Here is a 17500-nt window from a genome sequence, read left to right as displayed (position 1 = left end):
CCCATGTAACTTTAAATTCGCACATGCCTGCGTTTGCCCGTCGAACGGGTAACTCAAGTGCTGATCACTTGAGTGAAAAACCAATGGGTAAACTGAAGCATTGTAAAGACTAATCAAAATAATAATATAAAGCCCTATTTACATGGCATAAACTAACCCAGGTTCGACCCGGGCTCGTGGCTACTTTGTACACACGGAGAAGTGCAGAAAACTGATGTGAACACGTACCTTGGGGTGAACCCGGATTTGTTTTTACTCGCATGCGCATTTGTTTCCAGACCAGGACTTATAATGCAGGAGTAGCGACAATATGGCCGACACAACAATTCTCGCGTTAGTGTGGCTTCGTTTCACGAATCGAAAGAGTTTAGAGAGAAGAAGGCGGATTAAAAAAGTGGAGTTCCTGCCCAAAAACGGCTCGCCACCGTCAATTGGGTATTTGAACTGGAGATCTCGAATAAACCAAATCGGCTAACTCGATGTTAAATCCAATTTAAATCTCCCGGGGTAAAGATTCTTTGTATATTGTACTTGCATTACAATGTAGCATGGATATTTAAATTATGTAGACCAGTTTACGGTAGGGCGGCCATTTTGAAAACAGTTGTTTCAAATTCTAATGCAGGCATATTCAAACTTGCATGCCCTCATTTTAATGAACAAAACAAAGACCAAACCTCCTTAGTATTATCACATGATCTGTATTGGGAAAACAAAATGTACAAGCCGAAAAGGTCTATTTCAAGTACTTTGTTTAATTAACTTTAGGCATCTTCACTTTTAGCTTAGGCCCACAAAAAAATTATTTTCCTATTCTGGTATGGTGAGTAACGACGCTTGCAGTCGCTGTTTGAGTTTTCTTTTCTTATTAGTATGCCGTAAATATGTTGGCAACTGAGCTATTCCAAACAGGTGTGTCAGATCCATTCGAAAAAACCGGGAATATTTTTGCATTGCAAGTATGATGATAATGGACTTTATAAAATAATGGAAACGGATGTGCAAAGCTCAATTTTTTTATCGTAAATATTTATGCTCCCAATAAAACACAGGATCAACGCCACTGACGCTTTCGACACTAAAATTGTTGACGATTTTGTTAAAGACAAAGAACTCAGGATAGTTGTAAGAGGAGACTTTAATGCGATGCTTGACTTAGGCCTGGATTGTTGCGGTGGCAGCCCGACTCGAAAGGAATCAATCAGTGAAATTTCTTGACGACCTGCGTCTTGATTTTGACTAAGTGGATCGATATGGACACTACGAAATCCTGAAATTAAACGTTTTACTTCGAGGCAAAAGAATCCCCTTAATTAGCGATGTCTGCCTGGGGGAAATTGAAAAGGATGATATTATTCCATCAGTCAACTGTGATCACTATAGGCAGCTACTCTTCTTTTCAAAAGTATCGAAAACCAAAACCACGGTCCAGTGTTCTGGAAATTCAACGCAAGCTTACTCGACAGTGCAAGCTTTGTTGCATTGATTACCCGAAGTGTACCATTGTGGTTAGTAACTAACTGATAAAAGAGTGAGGTGGGACTTAATTAAGTTCAAGATTAGGCAGGTGACTATAAAAAATAGCAAAGAAAGGGCAAGAGAAAAAAGGAGAAACTTACCTGACATTGAAATTTCCATCAAAACTCTAGAAGAAGACTGTGATAGATGTCCTTCCTCTGAGAATGCAGATCGCCTTGAGATCTTAAAAATGGTATACGACAAATTTTATGAAGAATTGACTAGGGGTGCAATATTTCGATCAAAACAGGAGTACCCAGCGGGGCCGCTCGGCAAAAAAGCCGCTCTGCAAGGAGTAATCCAGTTGGCTAGGACGTTCAACATATTTGTACGTAACTCTGTGAATTCTACAGTCGTCTTGCTTGCTGGGAATATAGATTGAATTGCTGTTCCTAGCTGGTAAAAAAAATCGTTTGTTTTTTTTCCTGGCTATCAAAAGCCACCTGGTATGAAAAATGAGAAAAGTCAAAGTAATAAGTACTTTTTGAATCTTGAATCTCATAACAAAGCCAAAAGTTCGGTTCGAAAGATTTTCACCAAGGAAGGTCTTTAGTTGCAGATCCCAAAAAGGTCATGAGAGAAATTGAGAACTTTTACTCAAACCTTTACCAAAAAGATGATCCAGACCCATCGGAAAATTTGAGCAGCTTTTTTTTTAAGTTCACAAATACCTAAACTCCCTGTCGAAAAGCGTAAAGCGAGCGATCGAAAGCTTTTAATAGATGAATGAGTGTAAATTCATTTGAGAATAACAAATCGCCAAGTAACGGCGGATTGACTGTTGAATTTTACAGAGCATTTTCGAATATTGTGGGTGATCTCATCGTGTCTAGTGTTAATTATGCTTACGATCACGGCGAATTATCGAACACGCAAAAGCAACCTCATTGTAACATTGCTAGAGCAAAAAGACAAAGATAATAGATATATATCGAAGTGGCGGCTCATTTCCTTAATCAATCTTCATGTTAAAATAGGTTCGAAGCCTATTGCCAAAAGATTGAAATCAGTCCACCTATGTACTGTTGCTATGGGTCCATATGAAAATCGCGCCTTTCGATGCCTTTGGTGGAGTGATTTAGTATTTCAATGGTGTTTGTATAATAAATAGAATATTACATGGCCGCTTGGAGATATGAAATTTCTCTTCTCGTGTTGAAAAATATTTCACTCGAATATTTTTCGATACTTGAAGAGAAATTTCGTATCTCCGCGCGGCCATGTAATATCCTCTATTTATTTCACAATTTTGAATTGCCATATGACAGTGTCAAATGTCTATGTCTGAATGACACTAGAGCTTTAAAATGCTGGGTTGGAATAACAGCAACCACAATAAATAATTAGCAGAATTTCGGAGTTTCTAGCAGTAATCTGATTGGTTTAGTGGTTTCCTAGAGAAATAATAATATGATTTTTATATTCACCGCACTAGTTGTTGAATATCATGAAGCAAAACAAAATGGCAGGGCTCCCGCAGGCACTCGTGACCTTTACAACAGAAATAAACTGTGTCGGTTATCAATTATTCTCTGTGTCGATTCATGATCAATTCTCTGTTGTTCAGCTCTGAAGTTACATGTATCATGACACAATTAATCTTCTCAGATATACACTCACTGTGCCTTTGGCAAATAACTCAGGAGTACTCAACGAGAAATTTTTCAAAATTGATTTGTTGTTGGTTTGACCGATTGCTTGACGGTCACTGAGTGTTCTTTCGTTTATAATTAACTCTCGTGGGAAAATTTTATCCGCTCCTAAGAGCCAGCTAGACGTATCTTATAAAATGCACTTGCCAGCCAGGATCTGCGCTGTGGGACCTTACTTCCAGCCATCAATTTTTCTGGCCCTCGTTTTTCCCAGGGATTTCCTTAGTTACGTTTTTGCCAGCCAGGAAAATGATTAAAAGACTGTTTTCCAGACCTACATTTAAAATTGCATGTAACTTATTAGGAATGTTTTGAGCCTGGGTAGTTTTGTCAATGTACGCATAAAAACATGCATAAATAAATGTACATGTACCCTGCGAGCCGAGTCTCCTCGATTTTCCTAGGTAAGGCGGGAAGGAGAAGAAGACTCTGCCAGCCACCTCGACATTCTTTGATTTGCCACTAATCCATGTATTTTTGCGAATGATCAATCGCCTCGCCCACAGCGTGCACGTGGCAATTTTAAACTGTCTAAATTCCCATGAATCTTTTCTCCGTGCGTCGGTTACAGAATCTATAGTCTGCCAGAAACCTGTACATTTTTGAGTAAAAAAATGAAATTGAAATTTAAAAGTATGAAGTATCTTGAGTGATACCTTAGTTGTTGTGTGTTTCTTAGAGTTGTTCGCAAATTTCCAGACTCTTTGTTCTCGTTTTGTGGTTTTGGGGTTACTGGTCAAGCGTGACTGACACCAAATAAATTGAAATTTTTTTAACGCATGCTCAACACAAAATGTTTTGGCTGCTGGGAGCCGTCTTCCTCTTCTCGGATCGAATAGACTCTGCTCACAGGGTAAAATACATGCTGACTTACCAAACATTTCTCTTACCACATTATTATGGCTAGCTATCTATTTCTATTTCAGTGGTCTATAAGAATTACACCGTGGTAGAAATGTGGGTGAAGGTATAATTAAACTCCATCAATAAGTAGCTTAAGTTAAGAGCTCTTTATAATTAGCTAAAATGCTAGGAAGCCAACGTTTATCTCACCCTGCCAGCAGAACCTTTCTTCAAAGACTTGAGACGATTGCTGCAGAGGTTCTCTTGCTCGCCCTCTGGGGAGTTTTAGAGAGGCTCTGCTCGCAGGGTGCGTTTATCTTTAATGTTAAATGAATAAAAAACGGTAATTAAATGCCAAAAAGGCACAGCTTATCGTTGACGTTCAATGCGGCGTAAATAACGCGCAACAGAAGTCAAATGGTAGAGGGGAACAGTTAATCGTTAATGTTGAATGCATAAATATGGTAGTGCAGCTGAAATCAAATTCCAGAAGGGCACAGTTCATCGTTGATGTTGAATGTATAAATAACGTCGCAGAAGAAATCAAATGCCAGCAAGCCACACTTCGTCGTTGTGTTGAATGCGGAAACGACGGTGCAGCTGAAATCAAATGCCAGGGAGGCACAGATCATCGTTGATGTTGAATGCATAAAAAACGGTGCAGCAGAAACTAAATCAAATGCTCGAAAGCACAGTTCATTGTTGATGTTGAATGTATAAATAATGGTGCGGAAGAAATCAAATGCCAGAAGGTCACAGTTCATCGTTGATGTTGAGTGCACAAATAAACGCGCAGCAGAAATCAAATGCCAGAAGGGCACAGTTCATCGTTGATGTTGAGTGCATAAATAAAGGCGCAGCTGAAATTAAATGCCAGAGGGGCACAGTTCATCTTTGATGTTGAATGCATAAATAACAGTGCAGAATAAATCAAATTCCCGCAAGCCACACGGTGCAGCTGGACTAAACTGGACTAACCAGGAACTTAAAGAAATATTTTTGGCTTCCCAAATGAACTTTAATTTACACCAAAGAGACAAAACAGATTTTTTTTTCTGACGTTAAAAACTATAGCTACCTATTAAGAACACGACTAAAACTTCCTGTCATCTTTATGAAAACTGCTCGGCGGGTGTCAAATAGGCCTTATTCACGATAGCCGCCATGTTGGTTTTCAAAGTGTCATCCAAATTAGCCATGTGTTATGCTGGGGGGCAAACAGTGGAAAAAAGGCAATTTGCGGAAAATCGGCTCGTCGAAATATTGAAATAACATTGCTAAAAGAACAATTTAGAATTAAGTACCTTTTATAATAATAAGATATCTTTTGATTGCCTTTGATATTTTGACTTTCTACTTCGTTATCTGCTCATTTCTCCGGTTGACCGTAAAAAAAAATATTGAAGTACCTTTTGCAAGTGTGCTGCCTAAGAAACTTTTAAAGGGGCCCTCAGAGCTAAACGCTGAGAATTTAGGAGCCCAACATATGAAGTGAAAGGTGTTGCTGTGAAAAATTAAGGCGCCCAGACCTATTCTTTGGGAGCCCCAGGCTACCGGGCTCCTGTTAGGCAACAGCCTTGTTTTGTAATCATTCTATTTCACTACTTAGGTGATAAACATTCGATGAACGTGAAACAAATCGTATTTGTGGCTAAGATGCTCACTATAACCTCTCGAACTTGTGTTGTTTGCCCCCTCAGAAGTGTGTAGCTAATTTACAGGATAATAGCAAATCCAACATGGTGGCCATCGTGAATAAAGTCTATTGTTACCCTCGTATGCAAATTGATAGAGCTCTAATATTACACAAAACGATGAATCCACAAAGGCTAAAAAAAATCTCGCAAAAACCTTTCCAGGGAAACATTTATTGAAACAAACATCACATTTGGCTCTGCCATAAATCATTCTTAACTAACAGTCAATTTTCCAATTGTTTTTTACCTGAAGACTGTGGGGAGTTGAGTACAAATCAATATAAATAGCCAGACAACGGAAATCACAGATCCACTCGAGGTGTTCGATTCCTTCTCTCTCCATATCCAACCACAAAAAGTTGCCAGAGAATTTTCCATTTGGTTTATTGGAATTACAGCTGACTTTAATACGGCTCGAAGAAGTCCATTACTCGCTTTCAAGACTTCAGATATTTATTTTTCACCGCCTGCCTTTTTTATCCAATTGACGTTCCATTCTTCAGCTCCATAAGGGAGTTTAACCCTTTCACCGCCAAAAATGCAAATTGACACTTATAGATTTTACTCTGTCTAACGCCAGACGATTTTACTCGTCAATGGGGAAGCCCTCGGCAGTGAAAGGGTTAAAGATCCACTAAAACGCCATTCGAGTTACAATGACTTCCGACGCTATTGCAGGTTAATTAAATGTTCTACTGTGTCCATTGGATAAAATCTACGCATTTCTACTAAACCCTCAAAAAACCCAACAAGCATACGCGCAGAACACTCTTCGCACAAAAACACTACTTGGCACGGAAAAGAAAAAAAAGAAAATAAAATAAAACGACTAAATGCCACTCATTTTCCGACTGGTTTGCCATACTGCCAATCCAGTAAAAACTGCATTTCAGTTGTGAGGTATAACAAAACCCTTTGAATACACAGGTGAAACAACATCAACTTTGAGATGAAGAGGTGTATATATTATCCCGATGTTGACTCAAGGATACTAAGGAGAAAAATCCGAGTTTTCTAGCGTTTTGCAGGAGTCGAACCTTCAAACGTCCAATTGGAAGTGCCCTGTTGCTCAGAGTCGGAGACCTGTGATACCTGCAGGAGCGAAGCCCTTGAGCTTCAATAGATTCAGGTGACGATTGCCGTCATTTGTGACATAGGTGCAACGACAATGTTATGAGATAAGTAAGTAGAGATAAATAAAGAGAACGAAGATATTATTCCCTATACATTCCTCGGACCGTAGGCTGAGGTGTTTGTCTGACTTACTTCATGGTTTTTCATGATTTTTCATGGTTTTTCATGATTTCATGTTTTTGAGAAACAATAGACTTTGAATCATTTATGGCGTCCCCAAGGGACTTAACTTTGTTTTCGTTTCTTTAGTTGTTTTCATTCTTGTTAACCATTTTTTCTACGCAGCAGCAGTCTGTTCATGCGTTCCTGTCATGGACAGCGACGAGGAACTCTTTCTTACGCAAAATTGCGAATTGAGCATGTTATTATGCAAACAACAGTTCGCTTCGACGCTGCTTCGTTCAGCTGTGCAAGAAATATTTGTCCAGGTGTCCCGAGTCTGGAGTGGCGAAAGCTAAGACGCGTTCTACTTGACTCTTAGACGTAGATTAACGTCTTTTGATGATGGTAAGTTTTAAAAAAATAGCAAATTATTTACGTTAGGTTGTAAAAATGCCCTAATTATATTTTTAACACATTTTGCAGTTGGCTATGGAAATTATCCAGTGGGCCACAAAATTCTGGGGGAAACGGTTAAGAGGCTACGCAAAGACGCTGGAATTGAGGGTCAATTCACAAACCACAAAGGACTGTAGAAGGAACTTCCATACAAGTTTGTCATGAGGCGCACGGGGCATAGGGATGTCAGGTCTTTGCAATAATATCAAGGCCCCCTCTAATATTTTAACTAAGATTGAGATTTGAAAGAAATTCGACAGTTGTGAAGGTAGGTCATTACCCGCTGAGACGTCTGTTGCTCCTGAAAAGTTATTAATAAAATGTGAAGTCGAGTTAGATAAGGAAGAAGGATGTTCAAAGCATCCTGCGGGTTGTAATAAAACTTAAATGTCTGATTTTGGACAAGCTACTTTTAATCAGTGTACTTTAATAATTCCAAAACACCTTAAATTGTAACACATGGTTATTGAAATAAACAGAATTTTATATTTTGTTGAGATGTTTGTTTTAAATACTAATCAAAATTTGTCCGGAGAACGAATTTGATTTCATCGGGAAGAGAGAGGTTGGAATGAAATTTTTTTGTTATGAAGTCTATCATTTGCATTAATTCGTTTTGGGGTTTGTTTCAATAAAATTCCTCATTTGAGGGATTTAGCTGTATTTTTCCCTCGCTGGAGGAATTTATCTGTATCAATCTCTTTCAATTTAATTTATCAGCCTCACTCTTCCCTGCTACTTAATCAAACTCTCCCCCGACTTTCAGTCTGCGTTGAATATTTAGTAGGTGTGTAAGTTAAATACAGGTTGTTGAATGACAAAAGAAAATGTGCCAACTATGAAATAAGCGCCTTTTACGTCTTTTATTATTATTATTATTGTCCTCCCTTACACAGCGTTCTCGTGATCCCCGAAACTGTTCCACGCTTCTTCCTTCCCTAAAATATTTTGACTTCGTTCCTCTGTTCCCCTCTTAAATTTGGTCATGTTCCCTTGTTCCCCAAAAACCCTAGGAGACCTTCACCTTCGGGGGCGAAGTTATATTGAGCTAGGTTCAGGTTACTGATTAGTGGTACCGGTAGAGCTTCCTAACTAGTAATAAGAAGGTCGTAAGTTCTGCTCTTACAATATAGTTCTCCGCGGCGTTTCCGAGTGCCCGGCCCCCGAGTAACAATTGAAATAAAAAATACATCCGTTCATGAATTTACCGCGCTAATTATTCACGTGACTTTAAGTCGATGACATACGGTTCAACAACTTGCAACATTTAAGCAAATGTTGAACAATGTTGAACAATGTTGCACAAACGTATTGAACGGAACAGAGCTGGTCTCTGTTTTCGTTCAACAGCCTTCAATGTGTTGAATAGCATACTTCAACATTCAACATGACATGACACACTGTTCACATTTGTTGAACAACAGCTGCAACATTTATTGATCAACAAATGCTGAACTGTGTATCCCCGGCTAAAGTTTAATCTAGGTCTGTGATCAAAGTTTCATCAAAACCATATTTTCAATTGAAAGTAATTATCTTCAGGATCGTGGTCGTTTCGTTAAACCCTTTTCACGAAACAAAGCTAGACGCTTTTAGAACAATTGCATATTTAAATCACGTGCAAAAGCCAGTTGTAAACGAATTTTAAAAGGCAGAAGATATCTGTCTTGTATTGTAAATTTAGTATGAACGGAGGGTGGAAACAATCGCGAATGGGTTGCTATGTAATTTTCATTCCCCCTTTTAGCAAAACTTTTCTCCTTCCACTGCAATTAATTACTGAGTTGCCAGTCATGGCAATCCCAGTCGGAAAATGGGTAAAGTTTTCTCTTTTTATTTTTATTTTTATTTTTATTTGTTTCGGTAAAAGTCTTGCCTGGTGTCTTTGTGCATGGAGTCTTCTGCGTGTATTTTCTTAAGATTGAGAGGGTAGTGGAAATGCGTAGCGATTTCTCTGGTGGACATAGTAAAATTATATTTAATTAACCTGCAATGGCGTCGAAGTCATCGAAACCCAAATGGCGTTTTGGTGGATCTTTAGACAAAATATACCTTTATGGAGCTTAAGAATGGAACGTTAATTGGATAAACAAGACAGGCGGTGAAAAATAAGTATATGGAGTCCTTAAAGGGACGAGAAATGGTCTTCGACAACAATTGCATTTTTCGCGTTGGATATCAAGTGAGCTTTGTTTCTAATATTATACTAATTGGTGTTATTGTGCAACAAATCAAATGGCAGTATTTTTATGGGTTTAACAAACATTGAAGGAATCGAACGCCTTAAAGGCATCGCAGTGTTTGCTGAGGTCGCATCTCAGTTGTCGGGCAATTTACATTTATTTTGTACTCAAATCTGCACAGTCTTCAACTAGAAAAATAATTGGAAATGTGACAGTGAAGAATTATTTGACTCAAAGCTTGTTGTCTCTTTTGTGCTTCATTATTTACGGTCAAGGTTCCTTCGAAATAGGTTTGATGTGAACTGTCAGAAATTTAAGCTTACTTGCATATGCTTTATGACACGGATTGTTTGCCGGTCTTGTTTGCGCGCACGGAATTGAAATAGGAAGGGTTTTTTTGCCTCTGATAGCAAATATGTTGTTTGTTTCAATAAGTCTTTCGCTGGAAAAGGTTTTTGTGACATTTCCAGTCTTTGTGAATGTATCATGTTGTGTTATTTTCGAGCTTAACAAATTTGCATACCTGGGTTGAAACGTGATACGGGATGATTTTTGTGGTAGTGCACTGTAAGCAGTGCGTGCTTAAGTCACGAAAATAAACAGGTCTGTTGGAAGCGTGCTTGAGTTTCAACAAAATGAGCCCAAAAATCAGCAAAAAACTGTGACGCTGATGAATAATAAAGTTGCTGCTATTTTCAAAACGATGAAATTACCTGGTGATAAATAACCTTGTCTTGGAAAGTAAATTTTTGACTTTGCAGGAACAATGGTCAACTTCAAGAGTTGGGCGATTGTGATCTTTGTGTTGAATTCGCAAATTTCCTGTCAAACTTTATAGCACTTGAAAGAAAAAGAAAACTAACAAAAACAAAAAAACCCGGTATCTTGCCATCATTTGACACAGATGCTTTACTGTTTCGCTAGTAAACACGCCGCGCTGACTTGACCACGGCGCTCGCTGAATTCGATGTCTCTTTCGATTTTGCAATTTACTTGTGCAGCCAAAATTATAATAAAAAAATTGAACGTAGCAAAAATCTCCCAAATTGTTTTCCGCTGATCTTTTTATATTTGCGGTTCAAAATTAGTCTTGTTTTCATGTCGTAAATTTTGTTGCTGATGGCAAAATATTTTATTCTCGATTGACCGTCCTGAAAACTGTGTATCTATATTTATTTACTTTTGGATCAACATTTGTTTTGCGTAAAGCAGGCTAACAAAACCTGTACTGCTTGGTTCGCATTTTTGAGCTTTAAAATAGAAGTTTCGGTCACATGCTTCTGTTACAAAGTGTATATTTTTTAGGTCACCTATCCAGATACTAACCCCGCCAGACAGGGAAACTTCATTGAACCTTTGTATTACAAAGCTGTCAGACGCTCAGAGTGCACGCTTAAACTTGTGGTGAAAAGAAGTTGTGACGGAACTTGAAAATTATTAACATGTCAGCCTTGAAGCCAATGTTTCTCGGTTCCTTTTTATTTTCTTCAATCTTTCTGGGTTTAGTACTTTGCTAGTAACCACATGCCTTCTCAGGGGGCTATTTAGCTAAGACTTCTACCACGGCACTACAATGAGATACAATACCAAAACAATATCGTGTACTACGAGAGCTACATATTATGCAAAGACAACTTGATTCTCCTGGAAGACAAAACGCAGCTCAGTTGACAATTTGGAATAAAGCGCTGTGTTACTGCACTACCACACGTACGCAATGCGTGCCTATTTTTCTAAAGATGATAGGATTTTTTTCTTTGTGACAAATGATTAATAGGCTAGTAGCCAGGTTTTTAACCTCAGAAAAATATCTGTTTCATCGTATGAACGTATGAGCCAAAGGGCCTCTGCTGGCACGACTTCTGGGTGACCCCCTAAATAGTCTTAATGACCCGCGACTTGAAAAATGCTGCAGTTCAATACCACCCAACTCAGTCCCTTCTGTTTTTGAGTAACGCGTACTACAGGCAACCCAGTATGCTCATGGAGCGTCTAGTTACATTCTTTCTCGTGTTTTAAAAGATTCCATTGCAGATCCGACAATACAAGAAGCTAAGGCTACATTTACACGGGTCCGGACGAATTTTGTATCTGGACCACCTGTTTACATGGAACAGTGCAAATTCTGTTACAGATCGCACTGGTATTTGTACCGATCCGTGCAAATTTTGAGACCAGTCGCGGCATTTGCTTACATCTCTGCTGTGATTGGTTAAGCTAATGCTTTTAGCCAATCACGTTGTAGCTAAACATGCCTTTCTAGAGTCCGTTTCTCGAAACTCCCAAACCTGTTCGGGCCTTTTCGGGTATCAAAATTCCCTCTGTATCTCAAGAAAAGAGAGGGTTTAAGCCGTCAAACTTGACAGTTACTCTGCTTCTTGTTATCTGGAAAGCATCTTAAAAGATCAGCTTTCCAAAATGGCTTTTAGGGCCCGAATAGTTTTCGGGTCTTTCGAGAAACGGGCCCCACGGTCCGTGACTTTTTCCACGGGGGGTTGTTTTGTAAGCTGTACATGCTCACCGAGAAATTAAATCGTGTACGTTGCCTCGATCAATGAAGATCGGAGACCGTGAATGGTAATATGCAGCAACATGTGCTGCAGTAGCCTAGCTAATCTGGCTAAAATAGCGATGCCCGACAGCTATCGCTCGTCTCCTCATATCTGTATCGTGCTTTTCTTAATTTCTTTTGTGTCAAAATTGATTTTAAAAACAGCGAAATCATGTAACTTAACAAATTGCGACCTTACAACATTTTTGCTTAGCAACCAAAAACATAAGTAGATTCCAGGCCGTAACCGCACTAACCGTGCAAAACCTTACACGGTTTGGGAGTTTTCATGAGTCCGTACACACATTGGAACCGTGCCGGTCAAAAAGCTGACCAGCTGTTTTTAGGTCCCAAATTTGCACACTTAGCCGTTCAAAAATTCGTCCAGTTGCACCGATCCCGTGTGAACGCAAAGTGGGACCGTACAAGTTTTTGTCCGTGCAAAATTTGTCCGGATAAACGGGGTCTGAATAATACCGCAGTTCAGTCATAGAAAAACTCGTTGGTCCAAATTTCCCCTATGATTTATCCCCTGAATTCGAACCTAGGCTTTAAACAGGGGACACAGAGGTGGCATCAATCAATCAATCCATCCTTTATTTAAACACGGTAAAACTTCATTTGCGATTGATGACCACTAAACCGACAGCCGTGAACGGCACAACCACAATTATCGCCCAAACAGAGCACATGGACATCTTTTGATGCAAGTTCTTTGTCTTCTATAATTTGTCTCCAGAGTGATGTCCAACACAATTGACGCTGTCACAACGGGAGTTTCTTCAATATTAATTGTTATATGCATCATTGGGAACTCTCTAGTCTGTGCTGTCATAAGGAGAAATCGCGATATGAGGTCAGTCAAGGATAAGTAATTTAAAAGTTCAAGTAGAGCTCATATGATCCTTACTATCCCTTCAGTGCAAAGGGAATTCAAGATACTCGTTAAACAATTGCTTCCAGTGGTGTACATATAAGAAGTGTAAATGAGCAGCCTGTGCAAACCCAGCCGACAAGATACATTTAAAACAACTGTAAAAGTTGTTTGTTAAGCAAGAACAACGAAAGGCAGCGCAAGATTTACAGTATGTGTTCTCGTCATGCATGAAGGCATGAAGTCAGTACTGTCATGTCTGCAAATTCTACAGAAGGTAAAAGTAAATTGAATTCTTAACTAACATATATTTACAAGGAACATTGATCATTTTATTTCATAGGATGCCTATTAATTATCTGCTTGTTAACATGGCAGTAGCAGACATCTGTTACTCAGCATTTCATGTATCAGAACTGATTTTCCGACTCATTTCCACCAAACCAGAGGGCATGTCTGGAGAAGTATTCTGTTTCATGCGAGTGGCCTCCATACAATGGATCGGTGCTGTTTGTTCTACCTTCACTCTAGTGGTGATCGCAGTGGAACGCTACTTTGCTGTAACAAATCCCCACAGCAACCAAAGAAAAATATCAAAGGAAAAACTTAAGGTATGCCTCTTAAGGACTGGGATGTAATGAGAAGTGGTGCGTGGGCAAGGCTTTCGGAACAGAGACTTGATCGGAACAAACACTGCCAGTATCATTCTTTCCCATAAGGTTTGATCGTCCCGACAAATTTAGTTACGCTGACTTTGTTAAGTAGGTTCCCCGAAACTTGTTTACTTACTGACTAGATACTTTCCACTCAAAGGTTGCTAAAAAAAACTGCAAACAAAGCTACTTGCGTTTCACAAAACGAGTAACTCTTGAAACTGGCTAACTTTCCTAACAATAAACAGACCAGCCTACTTCCCATACAGCGTTACCTGATTATGTTAGAAATAATCTCTGAAATAGTTAAAATTCAACAAAATCTGTAGGCCAGTTTTGCAGAAAAATCAGTATTTTTGGAATGTCCCTAATTTTCGTTTTTCATTTACAGAATTTTTTTACATTTTTTAAGACGTACATTTTAAATTTAAGTCAACGCGCAAAAACTGAAAACAATTTTCCTCCCGGAAGCAGAGATATAAATGAGTGAATTTGCAAAATCAGAAACAAGATTAGCATTTACACATGCGTCATCTGCTCATTTGAGTCCGCGCGCGCATGGAACTACGAACTATAGACAAACACAAACGGATCAATTTTCGTTGTTTTCAAGCAAGTAACCGTGGACAATAATCCTGTCATTGTACGTTGGATCAACTGGCTTGATCTGATGGGCGTAATTACGTGATGAAAAACTAAATATATGCTGTGCAAGAGTCGATACAACGTAGATTTGATTAGTCCATCACTCCTGGTAATGATAGTTTACAAATAGAGTTTACATTAAATTGCTTCATCTTCGAATTCTTTTTATCCCACCTACCTATATATAGCTCTTTGGCATTACAAAGTTTTTACTTTCATGTCCAAATTGAGCACTCTACTAGGATGAGTCATTGCCCCTAGCATTTGTGCATGCTCACTAGCTCGCTAGTTTGAGCACTCTGGCATGGTTTAGATGTACCACATGTGTGGAACATCTGGAGTGGCGTTTTAAGCTTAACCTCCATCCTAGACATCAGCACTGCACTGATGAGTCCCAAAAGGCTGAAACAGTACTGTCTGCTGTTAATATATATTTTTATTATATAAACACCAATGAAATGTTCTTCAGCACTTGAAGAGAAATGTCCATACATGCTTCGCGAGTTCTGTTTCATTTCTTTTGTTAGTGTGTTGGAAGGATGCTTTTTGGTTTCTGAATCGTTCTTTGAAATTTGTTGCTAGTTCTACAGATGTTTCTGTGGATGTTCCGGTTGTGAGAGTGGCTTGGTAGACGTGACTACGTTTGTTTCAAGGCATTTTCTTTAAAGAGGGCATTCAACTTTTTTATGGCAGTTGCATTCCTTTTCAGGTCTTTACGGTGTCGTGGACGTGTCATTGGAGAGGATTGATTTGTTTTGTGACGCGATGATTGATTTCATAATTGGCATGCAAGAACATAGGTTTACTTGAGTGTGTGTCTGTTGAAGATCTTGTGTAGTGGGTGATTATTTGGAAAGAATTTGTCTTTTCCGTTTCCGTTTACGTTTCCGTTCCATGGGGAATCATACCATGTGATGCCCATGTCTCTTGCGCATACTTATTGGTGCTTGAGTGGGTTGAGGATTATAGGTGAGTTTGTTTGTATCCAGTACTAGAGGGATGGATTTATCAAAAACTCTTGACACCACAAACACCTGAAAAGGGATGCAACTGCCGGAAAAAAGATGCATGCACTCTTTTATAAAGAAAATGCCTTGAAACAAACGTAGTCACGTCTTCAAAGCCACTCTCACAACCGGAACATCCACAGAAACATATGTCGGGCTAGCAACAAACTTCAAAGAAAGGTCCAGAAACCACAAAGCATCCTTCCAACACACCAACAAAAGAAATGAAACAGAACTCTCAAAGCATGTATGGACATTTTAAGAAACCAAGAAACCCTTCAACATCAAATGGAAAATCCTAAAGAAATGTAGACCCTATAATAATATGAGTAATAAATGTAATTTGTGCCTTTAGAGCTGTTTTCAATTGAGTATCGAAAGTAATTAGCGAATTACTTTGGTTTTGCATTACTTTACTCAGTGATTGGTTCAAAGTTCCCGCGCCACTTTTTCAACCAATCACAAATGAAACCAAAACCAATCGTGGCTCGCGCGTGCACATTTTCCCGCGCTTTGTGTCGGCTACGTGTAATTACTTCGAGTTTTGATTGGTTTACTGGATTGTCTCAGTCCTTTTTGATTGGTCAAAGTAATTACTTTGGTTTTGGTTTTACGACACTCAATTGAAAAGCGCTCTAAGAGAAATTCATAGTAATCTGTAAAAAATCTAAACAGACGAAAAACGTCTACCCATCGATTTCAATTGAATTGCTAAGTGACGCTCTACAATTGCATGTAAATATGTCACCATATTCACAGCCGACAATGAACGTAATATCATCCTTCAAGCAAAAAGTTATATTCTCTACAGTTATGGTGAGTCATGGGGTAAAAAAACCTCATCTAATCTTTTTCACGTCACTATGGGGAGCTACGGCGGTACTGAATCTTTTTCAGGAATTGCGGCCTAAAAATTACAATCGAGGCCAACAAAAAACTGTAAACTTCCTCAATGTCACCCTCAACCTGTCTAATGGGAAATACATGGCGTACTCCAACCCCGGAAACATCCGCACTCTACGCCAACAAGAAATCAAACCATCCACCTCGCATTATCGAAACCATTCCAAAAGCCATCAACAAACGGTTGTCCGAAATCTCAATTGATGAATATTCGTTTGACGAAGCGGCACCTCTTTATCAGAAAGCCCTAGATGACAGCGGATAAAATCACAGGCTCTCATACACACCAAGCATAACACAGTCTTCGAACTCCACCAGAAGGAAACGCCACAGAAACATCATTTGGTACAACCCACCTTTTAGCAAGAACGTGGCTACAAACGTTGGACGAACGTTCCTTAAGATCCTCGACGAAGAGTTCCCAGAAAGTCATGTATTACACAAAATCTTCAACTGCAACACAGTCAAGATCAGCTACTGTTGCATTCCCAACCTCAAGCAGAAGATCGATGGTAACAATAAATCAACCCTACAGAAAACAACTACACCACTAGTATTGAAAGCATGGAACTGATCATGACCGAATACCAGCAGACTGCCCTATGACCGGGAATTGCCTTATATCATCTGTGGTTTACCAAGCAATAGTGACAACTGAAGATAACAACCCAGCCCAAACCTATGTTGGACTGATTTTGCTACTTTAATCGTTTATATCTCTGCTTCTGGAAGTTAATGTTTTTTTTTTCATTTTTCGCATGTTAGCTTAGATTAATTTAAAACGTTTATCTTTCAAATTTTAAAAAAATCTGTTGGTGAAAAAATCAATTAAAGACACATTTCAAAAAAAATTATTTTTCTGAAAAACTGACCTACAGATTTGTTGAATTTTAAATATTTTAGAGATTATTTCAAGCATTATCTGGTAACGCTAAATGGGATGATTTCACCATCCCGTTTTTTTAAATAAGGCAATATATCTTGATTTTAAGGCTCAAAGAAATACTCACGCACACAGACACCAGATTAATTCGAAATTTAAAAAAACTTGGCCCGATTTTATAATGACTAAAAAAATTAATGCCTCCATGGAATAACGATTCTCGGATTTGAGCTGTACGCACGGGCGTACGTGCGCATATGGTCGCTACGCCCCTGAATAAACGCAAGCAAAAGAGATTCGTGAAAGGTGAAAACGAGCCATAACGAAGTAACAAGCATATGACGCAGAGGCAAAGATTCACTAGTTCCATGTTTTCTCTTACAACGCTGCGCTGAGAGG

The 17500-nt window shown here is 38.9% G+C and overlaps 1 long non-coding RNA gene across 1 annotated transcript; it reads left to right on the top strand.

Moving 5' to 3' along the window:
• Window positions 1–1418: 1418 nt before the first annotated feature.
• Window positions 1419–13586, top strand: LOC138029043 (uncharacterized). The gene is made up of 3 exons (XR_011127800.1): window positions 1419–1508; window positions 12876–12992; window positions 13354–13586. It is a non-coding gene; the product is annotated as an uncharacterized lncRNA (long non-coding RNA).
• Window positions 13587–17500: the final 3914 nt, after the last annotated feature.

Source organism: Montipora capricornis, chromosome 13 (assembly GCF_036669925.1).
Source record: "Montipora capricornis isolate CH-2021 chromosome 13, ASM3666992v2, whole genome shotgun sequence".
Classification (NCBI taxonomy): Eukaryota; Metazoa; Cnidaria; class Anthozoa; order Scleractinia; family Acroporidae; genus Montipora; species Montipora capricornis.
The sequence above is the reverse complement of the archived record's forward strand: the minus strand, read 5'-3'. Positions and strand labels throughout refer to the sequence as shown.